We start from the raw sequence: 15,904 nt of genomic DNA on the forward strand, positions 1-15,904 counted from the left end.
TCCTCCTCGCCTCCTCCCTCTGCTCTGATTCTCACCGTGGAAACTTTCAGACAAAAGAAAGGGGAAAGGAACTGAAGGAAATCTCTTTGGGCCTTTGAATGGCGAGATTTTCGGACTTGAAGCTCCGTTCTGCTGTGTGGAGAGCAGCCCTGGCACTAGGGGCAAAGGGCGGGCAGGGGGCAGAGGGTGGGCATGATCTGCCCATCCTCCCGTGCCAGGGTAACAGCGGGCACAGCCAACGAGACAGACAACCAGCCACGTCCACGTGAGGGAAGGAAAGTTCCTGTTTGGCTCTTCAGCTCTAAATCCTCTTTTGATTTTCAAAAAGACTGGCTTTAAGTGAGGCATTAACGTCCTCAAGAATAAAAAAGTAGGCCCAGGCCTCTTTCAGGGCGTGACGGGCGTGTGCGAGGGAGCAGGGGGGCCGTCCCTCCCGGCCTGGCATGGTCGCAGCGCCCGGGCCACGGCAGCCCCTCGGCTCGGGGCTCGGGCACCTGCAGCCGGAGCACAGGCCCAGGGGTCCACGAGACCCCCGGCAGCTCGGGGAGGGCTGCTGCCGGGGGAGCATGGGGGGCACAAAGGGAGGAAAGAGCCGAGGGGCTGGGCGAGGAGGGGGAGGGGAGGCGGGGGGCGCACCCGGAGACCCAGCGAGACAAAGAGGCTCTGCGTCGCCGAGGGTGGGCTGCGGCGGGGGAGGCGGCGCCCAGGCAGAAGCTGCCGCTTTTAGCTCCGCCGCTCCGTGGTCGCCATGGCAACGCGGGCATTAGCGATTCCATCTGACATTAACATGCCGCCGTCGCCGCCGCCACCCGCCCGGAGCGGGGGTGCTGCGGCCGGTGGGTGGGAAATGTGTGCTCCAACACACGCATGCCCACCGAGAGGCTGGGCCATCGTAGACACAGTACCCCCACCCCGGCCCCCGTTCGTCCGCCCCCCTCCTCCCGGCTGTTGTTTGTTTGTCTTTCTAGAAAAGGTGATGATTTGGGGCTGAGGTCATCTGGTGGTGTACTGATGATCCCACTGGGCTGCTGAAAGGGAATGCAGATATGGATTCGGGTCAGCTAAGGGTATAGGATTGGTTTGAGACAGAAACATTAAGAAATGGGATATCTGGGCAAATAACAGGCTGGCTTTTTTTTTTTTTTTAATCAAGGAGATGTATTAGCTAGAATAGTTGAAAGGAGGAGAAACGGCTACCCCGCAGACATTTGAAACAGGATTGGTGGAAACCCTGAAGACTTGGGGCCCACAGAAACAATTCTGCAGCATTTTGCAGCACGTGACAATTCTCCTGCTTAGATTCCTGCTCCAGGAAAAGAAACTCAATCTGTGCACCTTTTTTTTTTGGAGGAGGGGGGTACTCGGAGCCCAGCCTCGTGGTATTCTCTCTCAAACTGTATTTCAGCACTAACAGGGAAGGCTCATAAACGGAGCTCTCTGAGGGTGGAAACTGTCTTAGTCATCTGTAACTGCCCAGCCCATGACAGGCTTGCCACACACAGGGCAATGGCCCTGCTACCTGCACAAATGGTGTCTGCAAAGAGGACTTCCAAAAGGTTGGCCTCCTGAATGCACTAGAGACTGAGTCCAGAAACATCCTTTTAGCATGAAAGCCCCACCATGAAGTCTAACAAAGAGCCAAGGAGTGTGGTTGGGGAGTTTTTGGAAACTCAGCGAATACCAAAATGTGGGCAGAACATGTGCCTCTTTTTCCACCAGGCAAAGTCTCTCCTGTATGACACATCTTACCTGGGTCTGGAGCATCATACTTTGTAAGCTAATAAAGAGGCATGTTGATGAGTAACAGGCGTGTGATAGGTTGGTGTGGGCTGGCCGGGGGCTGGTTCTGATTGCTCTGCTCTTGGCGGCATGGTGGTCCGTGGTTCCCAGGAATAAGGAGCACCAAGTCTGACTGCAGCACCACCCCTAACCAACAGAACCTCTAGAGAGGAACCATCAGGGTCTCTTGGGTGTTATGCAATGCTGTGTCCTGTGTCCATTCCAAGAGTCCAGAGTGCTCCTTGATTATCTTGGAAGGCACTCTGGTATTCCAGGTTAGGGAAGCGTTCTTCTCAACCAGGTCTGGCCACAGCCAAACCTTGTGGCCATCGAGTCAATTCTGACTCATACTGACCCTACAGGACAGAGTAGGACTTCCCCACAGGGTTTCCAAGGAATCGCTGGTGGATTTGAACTACTCACCTTCTGGTTAGCAGCTGAGCTCTTAACCATGTGCCACCACTACTGATAGAAAAATTACAAACAGAATAAATGTAAACTGTTTCTATTATTTCAGTACTCCAGAATTTTATCATATTCAAAGACGACTGGCGAAGTTCATCCTCCTTGCAGGTGGTATCTGGAATGGCAGGGGTGGGGGAATGAACAGGGCATGGAAGGACTGAGAAAATGGGGCAGGGCATTAGCCCCCTTTGTTCAGCAAAGCCTAAAGCTAACACACTATCTTTCAATGCACTTACATAAAAGACCGAACCTGAATTCTGGAAGCTTAGAATTCTAGAACTGGGCCTCGAGAGATGATCTGACCTTGAGTCTGCTTTAAGTAGGGAAACATCTAAAACATCCTGGCCAGAAGGTGGTCTATTTATTTCCTAAAGGCCCCTCCCTTGGAGACAGATGGCCTGTGCCTCCCTCAGCTGCCCACTCCAGTGTTCTTGCATCCTGATGGTGAAGAAGTTCTTCATAAACCATGACAACCAACCTACTCCTTAGAAACACACCTAAAATAGAGAGGGCCTAGGCACTGCATATTGCTTCTGGAGTCTAAAATGAGTGTTATGATAGTGAACAGGAAAGCAAACTTCTTTCGGAGGCTGCCTTTGTACGATAAAGGCCCATAAATTCCCACATGATTACTATAGCCTGAAGAGGAGAATGCTGAGGTAGCTAAGGGGAATTTTCAAGTTGTTCCTATGTTTGGTAGCCAAAGCTTTAGGGAATATTTAAAATATAGATCCCAATGAAATTAATGGCCAATAATTTAAAATGACTTGGCAATACATTAATTTGCTGAGATATGGTGATTACTTCTTTGTCCATGGAACCCTAACCAGCCAACCTGGATTAGATAAATCTGTTTCCCTGAGATAGTCCAACCATTCATGTCTGATAAAATTTATATATCCTCCAGGAGCAAATAAGCTTATATTCTGTAATTAAAGGTTAACTAAAAATGAGAAAGGTACAAAATAAATTATCTTCATGGGCTATCACCCCATTCACCAACCCTACTCCCATCTCAGCACTGAAGGCCTGATCCTGTCTTCTAATAGTTAGTGGAAACCACTGGACTCAGGTAGAAAGCCATCTGACTAAAAATAGACCCTCTATTGGTTGGTCGCAAGGAAAGAATTCTGTTGCAATTTGCCTTAATTTCTTGAAGACCTTCTCAAGTTGTAGATATTGACTTAAAATGAGTTAAAGCATTGGAGTGCCTGGATGGGATACTTGGAGAACACATTAGCAAGATGAGGCTCACGGACTTCCGAAATACACTGCAGACGCCTGAGGGAATGGGACACGGAACAGGTAAGGTGTGATGCCAAAATGGGGAGGGCTAGAAGGAGGCTGGGATGACCTGATACAAAGGGGGGTGGTTCTGAATCTAAGAGGTAGTCTGAAGACACCCATGGCAGGAGAACAAGGAACACGAGAGCAGGGCTTGGAGAGCAGGGCTTGGAGAGGGACTCAACCAACATTTATTTATGTTATACTTTAAAAAAAAAAAAAGAAAAATTTTTTTTTTTTTTTTTTTTTGAGGAGGACCAGCTCTGCCTGTGCGATCCACTGAGTAACATCACACTCCTTGCTTACCTCCCTACTTAGTGTCCCCAAGGCTCTTAGGCAACAGTGCACTGTCACACCACTTCCTCTGCCTGCCTACCACATGAAAAGAAAAATATCAGAGACTCAAAGGATCGGGAGGGTCCATGAGCCTGCTAGTGGCCAGGAAGAGAATGAAGGGAGAAGACACGAGAACTCGGAAGAAGGGAGAAATAAAGAGAAAGGGATGTATTTAGCACAGGAGTGGCCATTGGTTATAATCCAACAACATCATTTCACAGATGAGGAACCATGCCCAACGAGGTTATGAATTGTCCAATATCACTTAGCTAGTTAGTGGCAGAAGTGAAACTCTCACCTGGAACTTCAGACTTGTGACCAGCGTTCATTCATCTAGCCTAGGAGAGGAAAGAAAAGCAGTGCCAAATGCTACCAGTAACGAAAGAGCTCAATGCATATGAAAAGCAGGAAAACTTTCCACCGGAAACTTAGAAGACTCTTAAAAAACACTTCATTCTGTCTTAGTGACAAAAAAGGCATTCTGGCATCAAGAGCGCCAGTTCTGAAGTGAGACTGGCTGGGACAAATCCTGATTTCCCCACTTACAAGCAGTGTACCTGGGGCAAGCTCCTTCATCTCTCCAAGCCTCAGTTTCCTTACCCACAAAATGGGGATAACAGCAGTATCACCCTCATACGGATCTTGTGAAAGATCAGGAAGTAACGATGCGATGCATGGCAAAGAGCTTTCTCAGCATAGTGCCTGGTGCACAGTGAAGTGCTTAGCAAGCGTCTGCCATTACTATCATTGGGATTATTACAAAAAAAAAAAAAAATTTTTTTTTTAATATTCCAACCAGGGGCAAATTAGTTTTCCTTACTAGAAAAATGCAGTAAAAATATCTGTTAGTGCTTTTCTATGCATAGGAAAACTTATCTATTTTCTTTGGGGCTAAGTGAGTATATATATCTTTTCAAATTTCCCACGGAACAAAAGCATCCTTTTGCTTTTGTCTTCAGTGGAGCATGCTTCCTTCTGACATTGACTTACTTTTTCCTCCATTAGTGAGAAACCCCAGTGTCAGTTTCACAACTGAAAATGTATTGCTTCTTAGCACAGCCTCACTAACTCCCTCCATGCTAAGGGGCTCAGGCGTATGACGGAAACGCCAAAGAAGTTACTTATCTCTGTGTTTCATTACTTTTGTTTTCTTTAGCAAATGAATCTTCTGGACTTAGATTATAGCTGAGATGAAGAAATCTCAGTCTGGACTATGCTGGCATCTCCTGTCTGGAGGGGAGATGAGAGAGCAGAGGGGGTCAGAAGCTGGCCGAATAGACACAAAAAGAGTGAGTGGAGGGAAGGAGTGTGCTGTCTCATTACGGGGAGAGCAATTAGGAGTATATAGCAAGGTGTATATAAATTTTGGTATGAGAGACTGACTTGATTTGTAAACTTTTACTTAAAGCACAACAAAATAATAAAAAAAAAAAGAAATCTCAGTCTGAGGCATTGGAGGAACTTTCTAAAGGAGTAGATCTCTAGACTGGGAAGAGGACACCTTAAATCTTGGTCATGGCCATTCTTCCAGGTGGGTAGGGAAAGAAATCAACCCTAGAATCCCCTGTCAGAAGTGGTTTGTTGACAACCTAGAACTCCTCCCTGCTCTAGTCAGAAGTGGTTTTCCTGAAAGCTCAGCTCAGGCGAGTAAAACCCAGCAGGAAGACGCAGATGCCCAAAGGACCAGCTGCATCAGTGGAGACGACTGATATTCCAGAAAGCAGCAGGGCCAGTATCACCCACGAATTTATATTCAAATAATAATGGGTGTATTTTTATAAATGTTTTGAGATGTGAATAAATTTTTTTCAATGGTAAAAAGAAATTAATCTAAATCTGAATGATGGTCTTTTCACCATCTGTGAAATGGGTATGTGAGTGAGGTTCAATCAGTTAATACATGAGTGGGAAACTGCAGCCTCCTGGTATCATTTCTTCAGGTCCTGAGGTGGTATTTCTCTGGTCACTGACCAGGGACAAACCTTTCTCTCCTTCTTCCCCACACACGTTTTTCTGTGGACATCTCATTTAGAGATCTGACTCCTGGCTGAGTTTTAGGTTCCTGGTTATTTTTAGCCTCACTAGCTGTTCAAAGGAGGTTGCCATGTGGCCTGCAGCTGTGCGAAGTAGCTGCTGTGGTTTGGTTTCTAGTCAGAATTACTTGACATTTCTTGTCAAGTGGTTTCTAAAATTCCTTATGTCTCTTCAGGCGATCTCGGGAACATTTTTTCCTGGGGTATTTTTTATAAGGAGTGACATCAGAGCTGTGCATCTGACAGTCAGCTCAAGACTGGGGATGAATCCAGAACCCTGCTGGGAAGGAAGATTTATTTCAACTTTTAGGACCCAGGTTGCTCAGCCCCAGAAACATCAGGTCTCTGGGCAGAAAGACTGTGCAGGCAGTTCAGGTCCTTCCTTAATGGCCTCCGTCCAGGTTTTCTAGTTTGAACCCAAGGGGGAGAGGCAGTGTCCTCCTAGATGGAGCTCCAGCTGTCAGAAGAAAGCAGACAGGATGAGGCAGCTTGCCGGCCTAACTGGAGCCTGCCTTCAGTGACAACAGCTAAAACGTACAAGAGGCTGGGGAGCAAAGGAACCTGCAGGCCTGGCAACTGCCCAGAACCTCTGCTTCCTCCCTCTCCTGCACTCGTTTTTCTCCCCTACACACTGATCGGCCTTTCTGTCTTGATCACTTAGGGTCTCATGCTTCCCTGTCTGCCAGGATGTTTTTGGACTTTAGGCATTTTGCACATGTTGTGGCCTGCCTGGAAGACTCTTTGCAGAACAAGTTCTATTTGTCATCTGGGTCTCAACTTCAGCATCACTTTCGGGCACCTTCACTGGTCCTCCAAGACAGGGTCAGCTGTCCCTTCACTGTATGTTGGGTATTACCATGCTTAACACATGGTGTTGTAATCGTCGGTCTGCTCATCCGCCCCCACCTCCCCAACAGATTGTAGACCCTTGAGCAGGGTCTGGAGCTTGTTCACTGTTGTATCTCCACTTCCTGACCCAACACATAGTAGGTGTTCAGTAAATATTTGTTGAATAATGTTCCAGACTCTTCAGGAACCTTTTTTTTTTAGACTGTATCAAATTTTTTGCTTTTCAACTCACCTCTCTAGCTTTCTATTTTAATCTATCACAATATCTATTCAAATCAAGCCCTTCACAGGCTCTGAGTTTGAACAAATCTTCAATTGTGCATATATGCACGATAACATGGCACTATGGAGTCCCTGGGTGGCACAAAGGGTTAAGTGCTGGACTACTAACCAATAGGTTGGGGGTCTGAACCCACCCAGAGGCACCCTGGAAGAAAGGCCTGGTGATCTTTCAAAAGGACACAACCTTGAAAACCCTACGGAGTGTGGTTCTCCTCTGTAACACATGGGGTAGTCATGAGTGGGAGTCGACTAGATGGCAACTGTTTTTTTTTTTTTTTCTTTGGTTTATAGACTCATAAACAGTGTCTGTGTGAGATAAATACATAAATGGGAAGTGAAAACCCTTGCTGGATAATTGAAAAGAGCTCAAGACTTTTCATCTGGATCCTTGTCGCCCCCTTTCATGAAGGCTAGTAACCTTTTTATGGGCTGGTAAGCTTGGATCCATATTTTCAAGGCACAGATATTCTCAGCAGAGAGGCTGCACAGGTTTACAACCAAGACAAATCTTCCATTGACCATCTGGAGGTGTTTTTCATTTCCTTGCAAGAGAACTCTTACAGTAGAGAGAAAGTTTTCTGTTAAATACGATCTCCACTAATGTTCCTCCTTCTCCCCACCCCAACCTTCTGCTTTAAGCTTATTGGAACCAATGCCAAGAACAGCAATTATCAGCAGTTATGTACTGCTGGTTTCTCTACAACTGTTTTTCCTAAGACCACAGTGGGATTCTTTCTCCAGCCCCCCCACCATCAAGTGGTGTTTTAAGCAGTAGTATACATGGTATGGGAGCCCTGGTGGTGTAGTAGTTCAGTGCTACGGCTGCTAACCAAAAGGTTGGCAGTTCAAATCCACCAGGGGGTCCTTGGAAACCCTGTGGGGCAGTTCTACTCTGTCCTACAGGGTCGCTATGAGTGGGAATCGACTCGGTGGCAATGGGTTAGGTTTTGGTTGGTTTATACATGGTATGCAGTATGACGGCACGCTCCTCTTGTAACTGCAGCACAGTTATCTGACACAGGATTCAGGTTTTTGCTTTAAAAATGGCTGCATGAGGAAGATCACCATCCAAACCTGGGGACTTCAGAGGAACACTGATGGCATCAAAGCTGTGCCTGGTGCTGCCAAATCTGCCACTAGATGCTGGGAAGGTGGCTGATGGGCTGTGGTTAGCCACATGGACCCTCCCTGTGGTGGTCCACAGGGAGACTGGCTGACTGACGAATGACGACTGAGTGTTCAGTCTGTCCGAGCCATGGTGCCAGGCACTGTGGACTCTAAGCCAAGGATCTGCATTCTGTCCTCTTTGACTTTATATTCTAGAGCTATCCTGATAGAAGGGGAGAAGCGAGACATTTTCTGTACTCGTCAAAGCCAAGCAAAAGCATGGCAACTTGATTTTTATGGCACACAATTGGCCTGTTTGGGATCTACCCCACCTTAAGGCTTGCACCTCTCCTGCCCTGCTATGCCAGGGGTTTAGAGGAAGAAGGTAGCCTGAGCAGAAGGGTCTAATCTCTTCTGCCTCTTGAGTAGCTGGTGGCAAGATACCAAGGACCCCATTGCCACTGTAGATGGGAGAAGATAAGGAGGCTGGGAAGGACCAGAGCAATGCCAGGAAGCTGGTCTCTTGAGAATCAGGACGTCAAGAGGGAGAGGAACTGACCCTTAAGTAGGAATTGGTGTATGTGTGGGAATTATGGGGAGGGGTAGTGTGGTAGGTTGAATGACAGCCCCTCCCACAAAGATATCCATGGCCTAATCCCTGGAACCTGTGAATGGTACCTTACATGACAAAAAACGATGATGCAGATGTGATTAAGTTAAAGATCTTGAGATGGGAAGATTATTTGGATGGACCCTAAATGCAATCACAAGTACCTTGTAAGAGCGAGGCAGAGGGAGATTTGAGACAGACAGGAGAAGAGAAGGCAATGTGACCACGGAGGCAGAGACTGAATCGATGCAGCCACAAGCCACGGAACACCTGGAGCTACCAGAAGCTGGAAGAGGCAAAGAATGGATTCTCCCCTAGAGAGTGGAAGGAAAGAGTGTGGCCCTCCTGACACCTTGATTTCAGCCCCAGTGATATGGATTTTGGAGTGCTGGCCTCCAGACTGTGGAAGAATAAATTTCTGTTGTCTTAAGCCAGCAAGTTTGTGGTAATTTGTTACAGCAGCAACAGAAAATACAGGTAGGTAGACTGTATGCTCTGATGAGACTTCAAGTTCAGTCCCAACAAGCATTATATGGTAGGATTGACAAGTGAGAAGAATGCGCACTTCATATTAGTATGTTTAATGTGCAGAGCCAAAAAAAGCAAACTCTTTGGCCACTGAGTGGATTCCAACTCCTAGCAACCCTACAGGACAGAGTAGAGCTGCCCCATAGGGTTTCCAAGGCTGTAATCTTTACAGAAGCAGACAGGCCACGTCTTTCTCCTGAGGAGCAGCTGGTGGGTTCGAATTGCTGACCTTTCGGATAGCAACTGCGTGGTTAACCACTGCACCACCAGGACTCCTTTTTTAACATGTAGAGCCAGTATCAAAACTCTGTAACAGTACACACACACACACACACACTCTCTCTCTCTGTCTCCCCCCACTGGATCTCCACTGGATTTGAACCGGCAATTGTTCTCACTAACTTTACAGTGATTAGATCGTCTCTTAGAGTCATTCATAGTAAACTGGAACAGGTAGCTGTGAACCGGGAAAAAGCATCCCAAAACAAGCTACCCCAGCTTAGCCAGGAGGGGGCCCAGAAAACACCACAAGCATGATGGGGATAAGAGCAGGAATCAGAGCGAGGTAAGGAGTCACTTCAGAGGTGCAAGCAGCCTGGACAGAGGGGAAGGGAGCAAACCCACCAGGAAAAGGGGAGGACTATGCTGCAGCTGTAAGTTGTTCCTTTAGGAAGAATAAAGAGGTAAGGGAATGACTGACTCTTTTTCTGTTCCATCTTAAAACTCTTTCCTTATGGATAAACTTTGTAATCTTAGGAGGCTGGTTTATTTTAAGCGAGAGGACTCTAGGGACGCTGAGCTTCTGGGGTGTAGAGAAAAGGGCACCTCATGCTTTGTGGATGTAGTGGGGTGGGAGTGCTGGGCAGATGCCTTTTCAGTGGGTGGGACTCTTTGGGCTTCTGCAGTGTGTTTTGGCGGGGCAGGTGCCTTCTGCTTGGGGAAGGGCTCAGGATGCTAAAGCATTTCCATGGTCTCTCTGAGGGAAGACAGAGATGGAACACAGGAGGTGAGAAGTCCCCAAACTGAGAGAAGAATGTTCTCCACAGCCTTGGCAGCATTTCAGAAGCCTCTCCTGAGATGGCACTCCTGACTGTTGAGAGGCCCTGTGCTGCCTCCCAAGGTGTCAGCCAACCAGAGGGAAGCAAAGAGTTGTTGCTTCCACAACTTCAAAGGCTCTGGCTGCACCTACACTCAAACAATGGTGTCTTAAATCCCTCAGTTCATTACCAGTCGGTTAGCGTTACTTATGGAGCGCTCACACTATCTACAACACTAGAAGAGGTATTGTGCAGTTTTGCAGTAAAAGTAGAAGGCACAGTTGCGGTTCGCCAGGAAAATACACATAAACACAAGTGACAGGTATCTAAGGCACGTGACACCAAGGAGAACTGGCAAAGGAGCCAGCATATCTGTGTTAACCAAACACCTCCATTATACTCTATTTGTGGTCTTGGGTAAGTCACAAACCCTCTTTAAGTCTCTTTCTGTCCATTTGTAAAATAGGTTCAATAAAATTCAAAGATTCAGATTGTTGGAAGAATTAAGTGAGATAATACATGTGAATGTACTTTCCAAAATTATAATAATGGCATCTTAACATGAGATTTAATGTACAGCCTAAGGCAATACACTTGGGAGGACAGAAAAGGATACAGACTAAGAGTTAGTCTAATTTCAAGAATATGATAATTTCATTGTGACTCATCAGGCCACTCTGGGACCATAATGTAAGATATCATGGAAGACAAAAGAACATCTAGATATTGAGTATAGTCGACACTGGTTTTCCTCAGCCAGCTCCTGCCTTTAGTAATTTGCCTTCCCTTCCTTTGAAGAACCCTTCCCCTCCCACTCCAGCCATGTGATTGGCGGTGCTGCCCATCACAGGACCACACCCCCAGCCTCAGGGATGAGCATGTGACCCAGGCCCAGCCAATCATGGGACCCTATTCCTGGCCTCAGGGCTGTTGCCTGGGCAGACTGAATGTTACCTAAACTGGGCCAACCAGAGAGTTTCCTTGGGATTTATATATACTTTGAAGCAGTAGAGGTTTTCTCTTCCCCTTAGGTTGCTAAGCTGGCATAATGTGAGTGGGAGCTTCCTGTGGCCAAAATATTTCCTGTATAGATGAAGCCTGTGGCAGGATAAAATGATACACACACACAGATGGGGGGGGGGGTGGCGCTGGGATTGGGGAGCCGGAAAAGGGTCTTGACGATCAACTTCTTAATTTTAGTGCTTGAAGTCCCCAGGGTCCTATAACTCTGAGTATTCCAGTTTTTTCTAGCATATTCAATTTTGGGTTTAAACTAGTCACTTCACTTGAAAGAATTCTGATTTATATACTGAGCTTACTCTGCAATACTGAATAAAATTTGTTGGAGGGCAAAGAAGAATATTGTTGGAAAAAGATTCTGCAAAGGTCATTATTTTCCCTGAAAAAAAAAAAAAAAAGGGCAAAGCTCAGCACTTACAGAGATATTAATTTCCAATTTTCTAAACCTGGCTCAAGACATTAACAACCTGTATTATCAAACAAAAAAAGTCCATGCACATGCATAATAATGCACACTAGGAGAAGCATTCGATGAAGGTTTGGATAGCTTAATCTAACACCTGGAAACATGATCAGCATGGGGAGGGGAATTAAAATTATACAGAGACACTAATGCTGTATCGTGGAGAAGCGTGACTGGGACAACACTGAAGATTCTATAGCACTAAGCATCAGTTATTATTTTTAATACTGTTTGCTTCCTGAACACGAAAATTCCTGTCTTAACAGTAGCATCTGGAATCGAGAAATGATACAATCTTAGAGGTCATTGTACTTTACTCTGACATTTACACTTAATGACTACACCATTATCCAGCTACAAACCACCAAACTGCCAATCTGCTGTGAAGTGTATCTAGTCCATTATGCTCCTACAGGATAAGGATACTCTCAGGTTAAAGAGCCCTGGTGGCACAATGGTTAAGCACTCAGCTGCCAACCTAAAGGTCAGAGGTTTGAACCCACCAGCCTCTCTGCAAGAGAAAAGACCTGGCGATAGCTCCTGTAAAGATTACCGGCTAGGAAACCCTATGGGGAAGTTCTACTCTGTCCTATGGGGTTGCTATGAGTCGGAATTGACTTGACAGCACACGACAACTCTCAAGTTCCCGCCCTGTGCCATCCCTCGCTCCAGTGTAACTACTGAGAAGTCCACTGACAACTTCCAATACCAGTTTGGGTGAGAAGGCTTGCTTTCCATCGCAACTCCATTTATCCTACGATACGAACAGTAGTTATTTCTGTTGGCAAAATGATAGGTAATGTTTATTTTTCTTTAGATTTTTCTGTGCTTTCCAAAGTTTCCCCAGGAACATGCAGTAATTATTTTTATAATTAGAAAAGAACGCAATTATTCTTTATTTATTTTAAAGAACATCCCAGAGCAAGATAATATGAAGGCTGACACAGACAAAGAGCGAGGACTCCATTTCTCAGAGAGGAACCATTTGTTCAGAGAGTTTAAATCCTTAACAGGTATGGTATCTAGAGGCTTATCAGTGAGTCCTGTAATAATGTGTAGCAAAGGGTGAGTGAAGTACAAAAAGAAACAGCTGAAGAGGGTGGCGAAGTTCCTGCAGCTGTTCCACTGACAGATGCTAGGGCTAATATTAACGTCTTATTTGGGGGATATGTGTTTCCATCACCGAATAAATCCCTCCTCCCGTCTTTCCTCTTTACCCCCTGTTGACGCAGGCACATGCTTTGGCGTTGTTGAACCAGCTGGAGGGCCATGAGAAGAAATGGAATTGAGTGCGCAAAATATGGCCAGCTCTCCAACCTCCAGCTGCTGCCCTTCAGTCAGCAGGGAACAACAGGTGTCGTCTTAGCCAATCTGTGCGCCATTTACAAACAGAGGATGAAGAGTTAAAACACAAACGTTTTCTCTCCCGAAATGAAAATCACTCAGCTGGGTTCACACAGCTGTATCCAGCGGCCATTTGGTCTTTGCAGAGTCACACGAGATGTTCGGTGTGGACTGGAGAGTCATAGACAGAAGGTGTGTCTCCTACCCAATCAAGTATGGGTGCTATTGCCATTAAAGGCTCTTTTCAGTCCTAATTAAATTCAAAGTTTAATCCATATTAAATCCATATTAAAAGTGAATGGTATACTTTTGGGAAAAGGATCTAGCTCACGCAAACATGTTATTTTAAAGCATAAAATAGAAAATACAGTCTTTTGCTCATTTCAGTATAATTATTGAGTTTTCATAAGCCCTTGGCTGCTAACTGAAAGGTCAGCGATTTGAACCCACCAGCTGCTTCTGTAAAAATTCTGTAAAGGTTGTTGTTGTTAGGTGCTGTCGAGTTGGTTCTGACTCACAGCGACCCTATGTACAACATAATGAAACACTGCCTGGTCCTGTACCACCCTCACAATCATCGTTATACTTGTGCCTATTGTTGTAGCCACTATGTCAATATGTCTTGTCGAGGCTGTAAAGATTAGAGCCTTAGAAGCCCTGTGGGGCAGTTCTATTCTGTCCTACAGGGTTGCTGTGAGTTGGAATCCACACGACGGCAATGGGTTTGGTTTGGTTAAGTTTTCACTTTAGGACCTAGCTTGCTGCCAAGAATACCAAGTAAATAACTAAAAAATATGCTTTTTGAAACAAAGATTTCAATCTCTTTGAAGAGAAAAACAATATATTGCACTTATGGCACAGTGGTTAAGTGTTCAGCTGCTTACCGAAAGGTTGACAGTTTGAATCCACCAGCTGCTCCTTGGAAACCCTATGCGACAGTTTTACTCTGTCCTATAGGGTCATTATGAGTCAGAATCAATTCAATGGCAATGGGTTTTTTTTTTTAAATATTTAAATAAACTCAGTAACATTTAGATAATATTGTTGAGGATCTCAGAGTGTTTTCCTTGCAGAAATAAGATTGTAGTAACCCAAGGGAGAAGGGCGCACACACACACACACACACAAAAAGCTTAATCCCATTCCTGCAGAGAGAGGGTTGTGAGAAGTAGAGCACAATGAGAGAGAGGCGAGCAGAGAAGTTACACGTCTCCCAGGCTACAGACTCTGATTCTGGTATTTTCTGGGTCTGGTGAAAAGGAAACAAGCATGATATCAAAACTAATATTTTGATGGCGAAAACCAAAGATCCTATTAAACCAGGTCCTTTAAACACCAAACTGTCTTGATAAAGTGAGTGGTTTCTTATTGTTTTGGATATCAAAATGAACCAAAAATATGGCTACCTGGGTGTTATGGATTGAATCGTATCCCCCAAAATATGTGTCAACTTGGTTAGGCCATGATTCCTGGTATTCTGTGGCTGTCCTCCATTTTGTGATTGTAATTTTATATTAAAGAGGATTAGGGTGAGATTGTAACACCCTTACCCAGATCACATCCCTGATCCAATGTAAAGGGAGTTTCCCTGGGGTGTGGCCTGTACCACCTTTTATCTCTTAAGAGAGAAAAAAGAAAGGGAAGCGAACAGAGGAGGGTACCTCATACCACCAAGAAAGCAGAGCTGGGAGCAGAACGCATCCTTTGGACCTGGAGTCCCTGCGCAGAGAAGCTCCTAGTCCAAGGGAAGATTGATGACAAGGACCTTCCTCCACAGCCGACAGAGAAAGCCTTCCCCTTAAAGCTGACACCGTGAATTTGGGCTTACAGCCTACCAGACTGTGACAGAATAAATTTCTCTTTGTTAAAGCCGTTCCCTTGTGGTGTTTCTGTTACAGCAGCACTAGATGACCAAGACATTAGGTTACAAGAATCATGAAATGATGAATCTTAAGTGGTGGCTTAACTTCCCACATTTTCAAATGGATAATCCCAAAGGCAATACCAACGGATTAGTTTCTCAGAATTATATGAGTTGGGGAAAAAAAAAAAATGACAGTATGAATAAGAAAGTATTATTACGTAGTACATATTTCATTTTGAACTATTTCCTGGAATTTGATCGGTGTCATAATTTGGACAATTTTCCATTTGATACCCTTACATGTTGGCAATATTCCAACAATTGTTACTGACTTCTTTTAAGCCTCATTACTCAGTATTTCATCTTGGTGGTTTGAAAAAAACAGTCCCATGAATTGCATCCTTTCACAGTTAGAAATCTAAGGGTTCACAATTCTTGTCAGCAGGAATTGGAGGTTGGGAAGAATTCTATTTTTGGAGTTGAAAGGCCACCTCTGACCCAGAAATATGTGGTTGGATGATAGATGTTTCTCTGTTCTGTCTTTCTTGATTTATCCGAGGATTGGAGAAATGTGTGAGAGTGCAACTTCAGCAGACTTGTTTCCTCTTGGCACTCTAAGATAACCCATATTAACCGTGTCTCAAGAATTTTAGATTTTCCTGGTCTTGTGTGACCCATGTCATAATCATCTCATTTAGATTATTCAAAACCATCCAAATTGAAATCTTGATAGTCTTCTAGGATATGAGAGTTAGCATTTATTCTTCTAGCTATGGGGTTGGCAAGCGGAAGTCCATGGGCCAAATCCAGTTTACTGCTGGTTTCTGGAAATGCAGTTTTATTGGAACAGTGTAACATCCATTCGTTTTCACATTGTCTGCAGCTACTTTTGTGCCATAATGG

The 15,904-nt window shown here is 45.2% G+C and overlaps 1 protein-coding gene across 2 annotated transcripts in view; it reads right to left on the minus strand.

The window, feature by feature from the left end:
• MYO1D (myosin ID) overlaps nucleotides 1–15,904 on the minus strand; it is a 348,885-nt gene that overhangs the window by 23,954 nt on the left and 309,027 nt on the right. The gene's annotated exons all lie outside the window — the stretch shown is intronic.

Source organism: Elephas maximus, chromosome 19, assembly GCF_024166365.1.
Source record: "Elephas maximus indicus isolate mEleMax1 chromosome 19, mEleMax1 primary haplotype, whole genome shotgun sequence".
Taxonomy (NCBI): Eukaryota; Metazoa; Chordata; class Mammalia; order Proboscidea; family Elephantidae; genus Elephas; species Elephas maximus.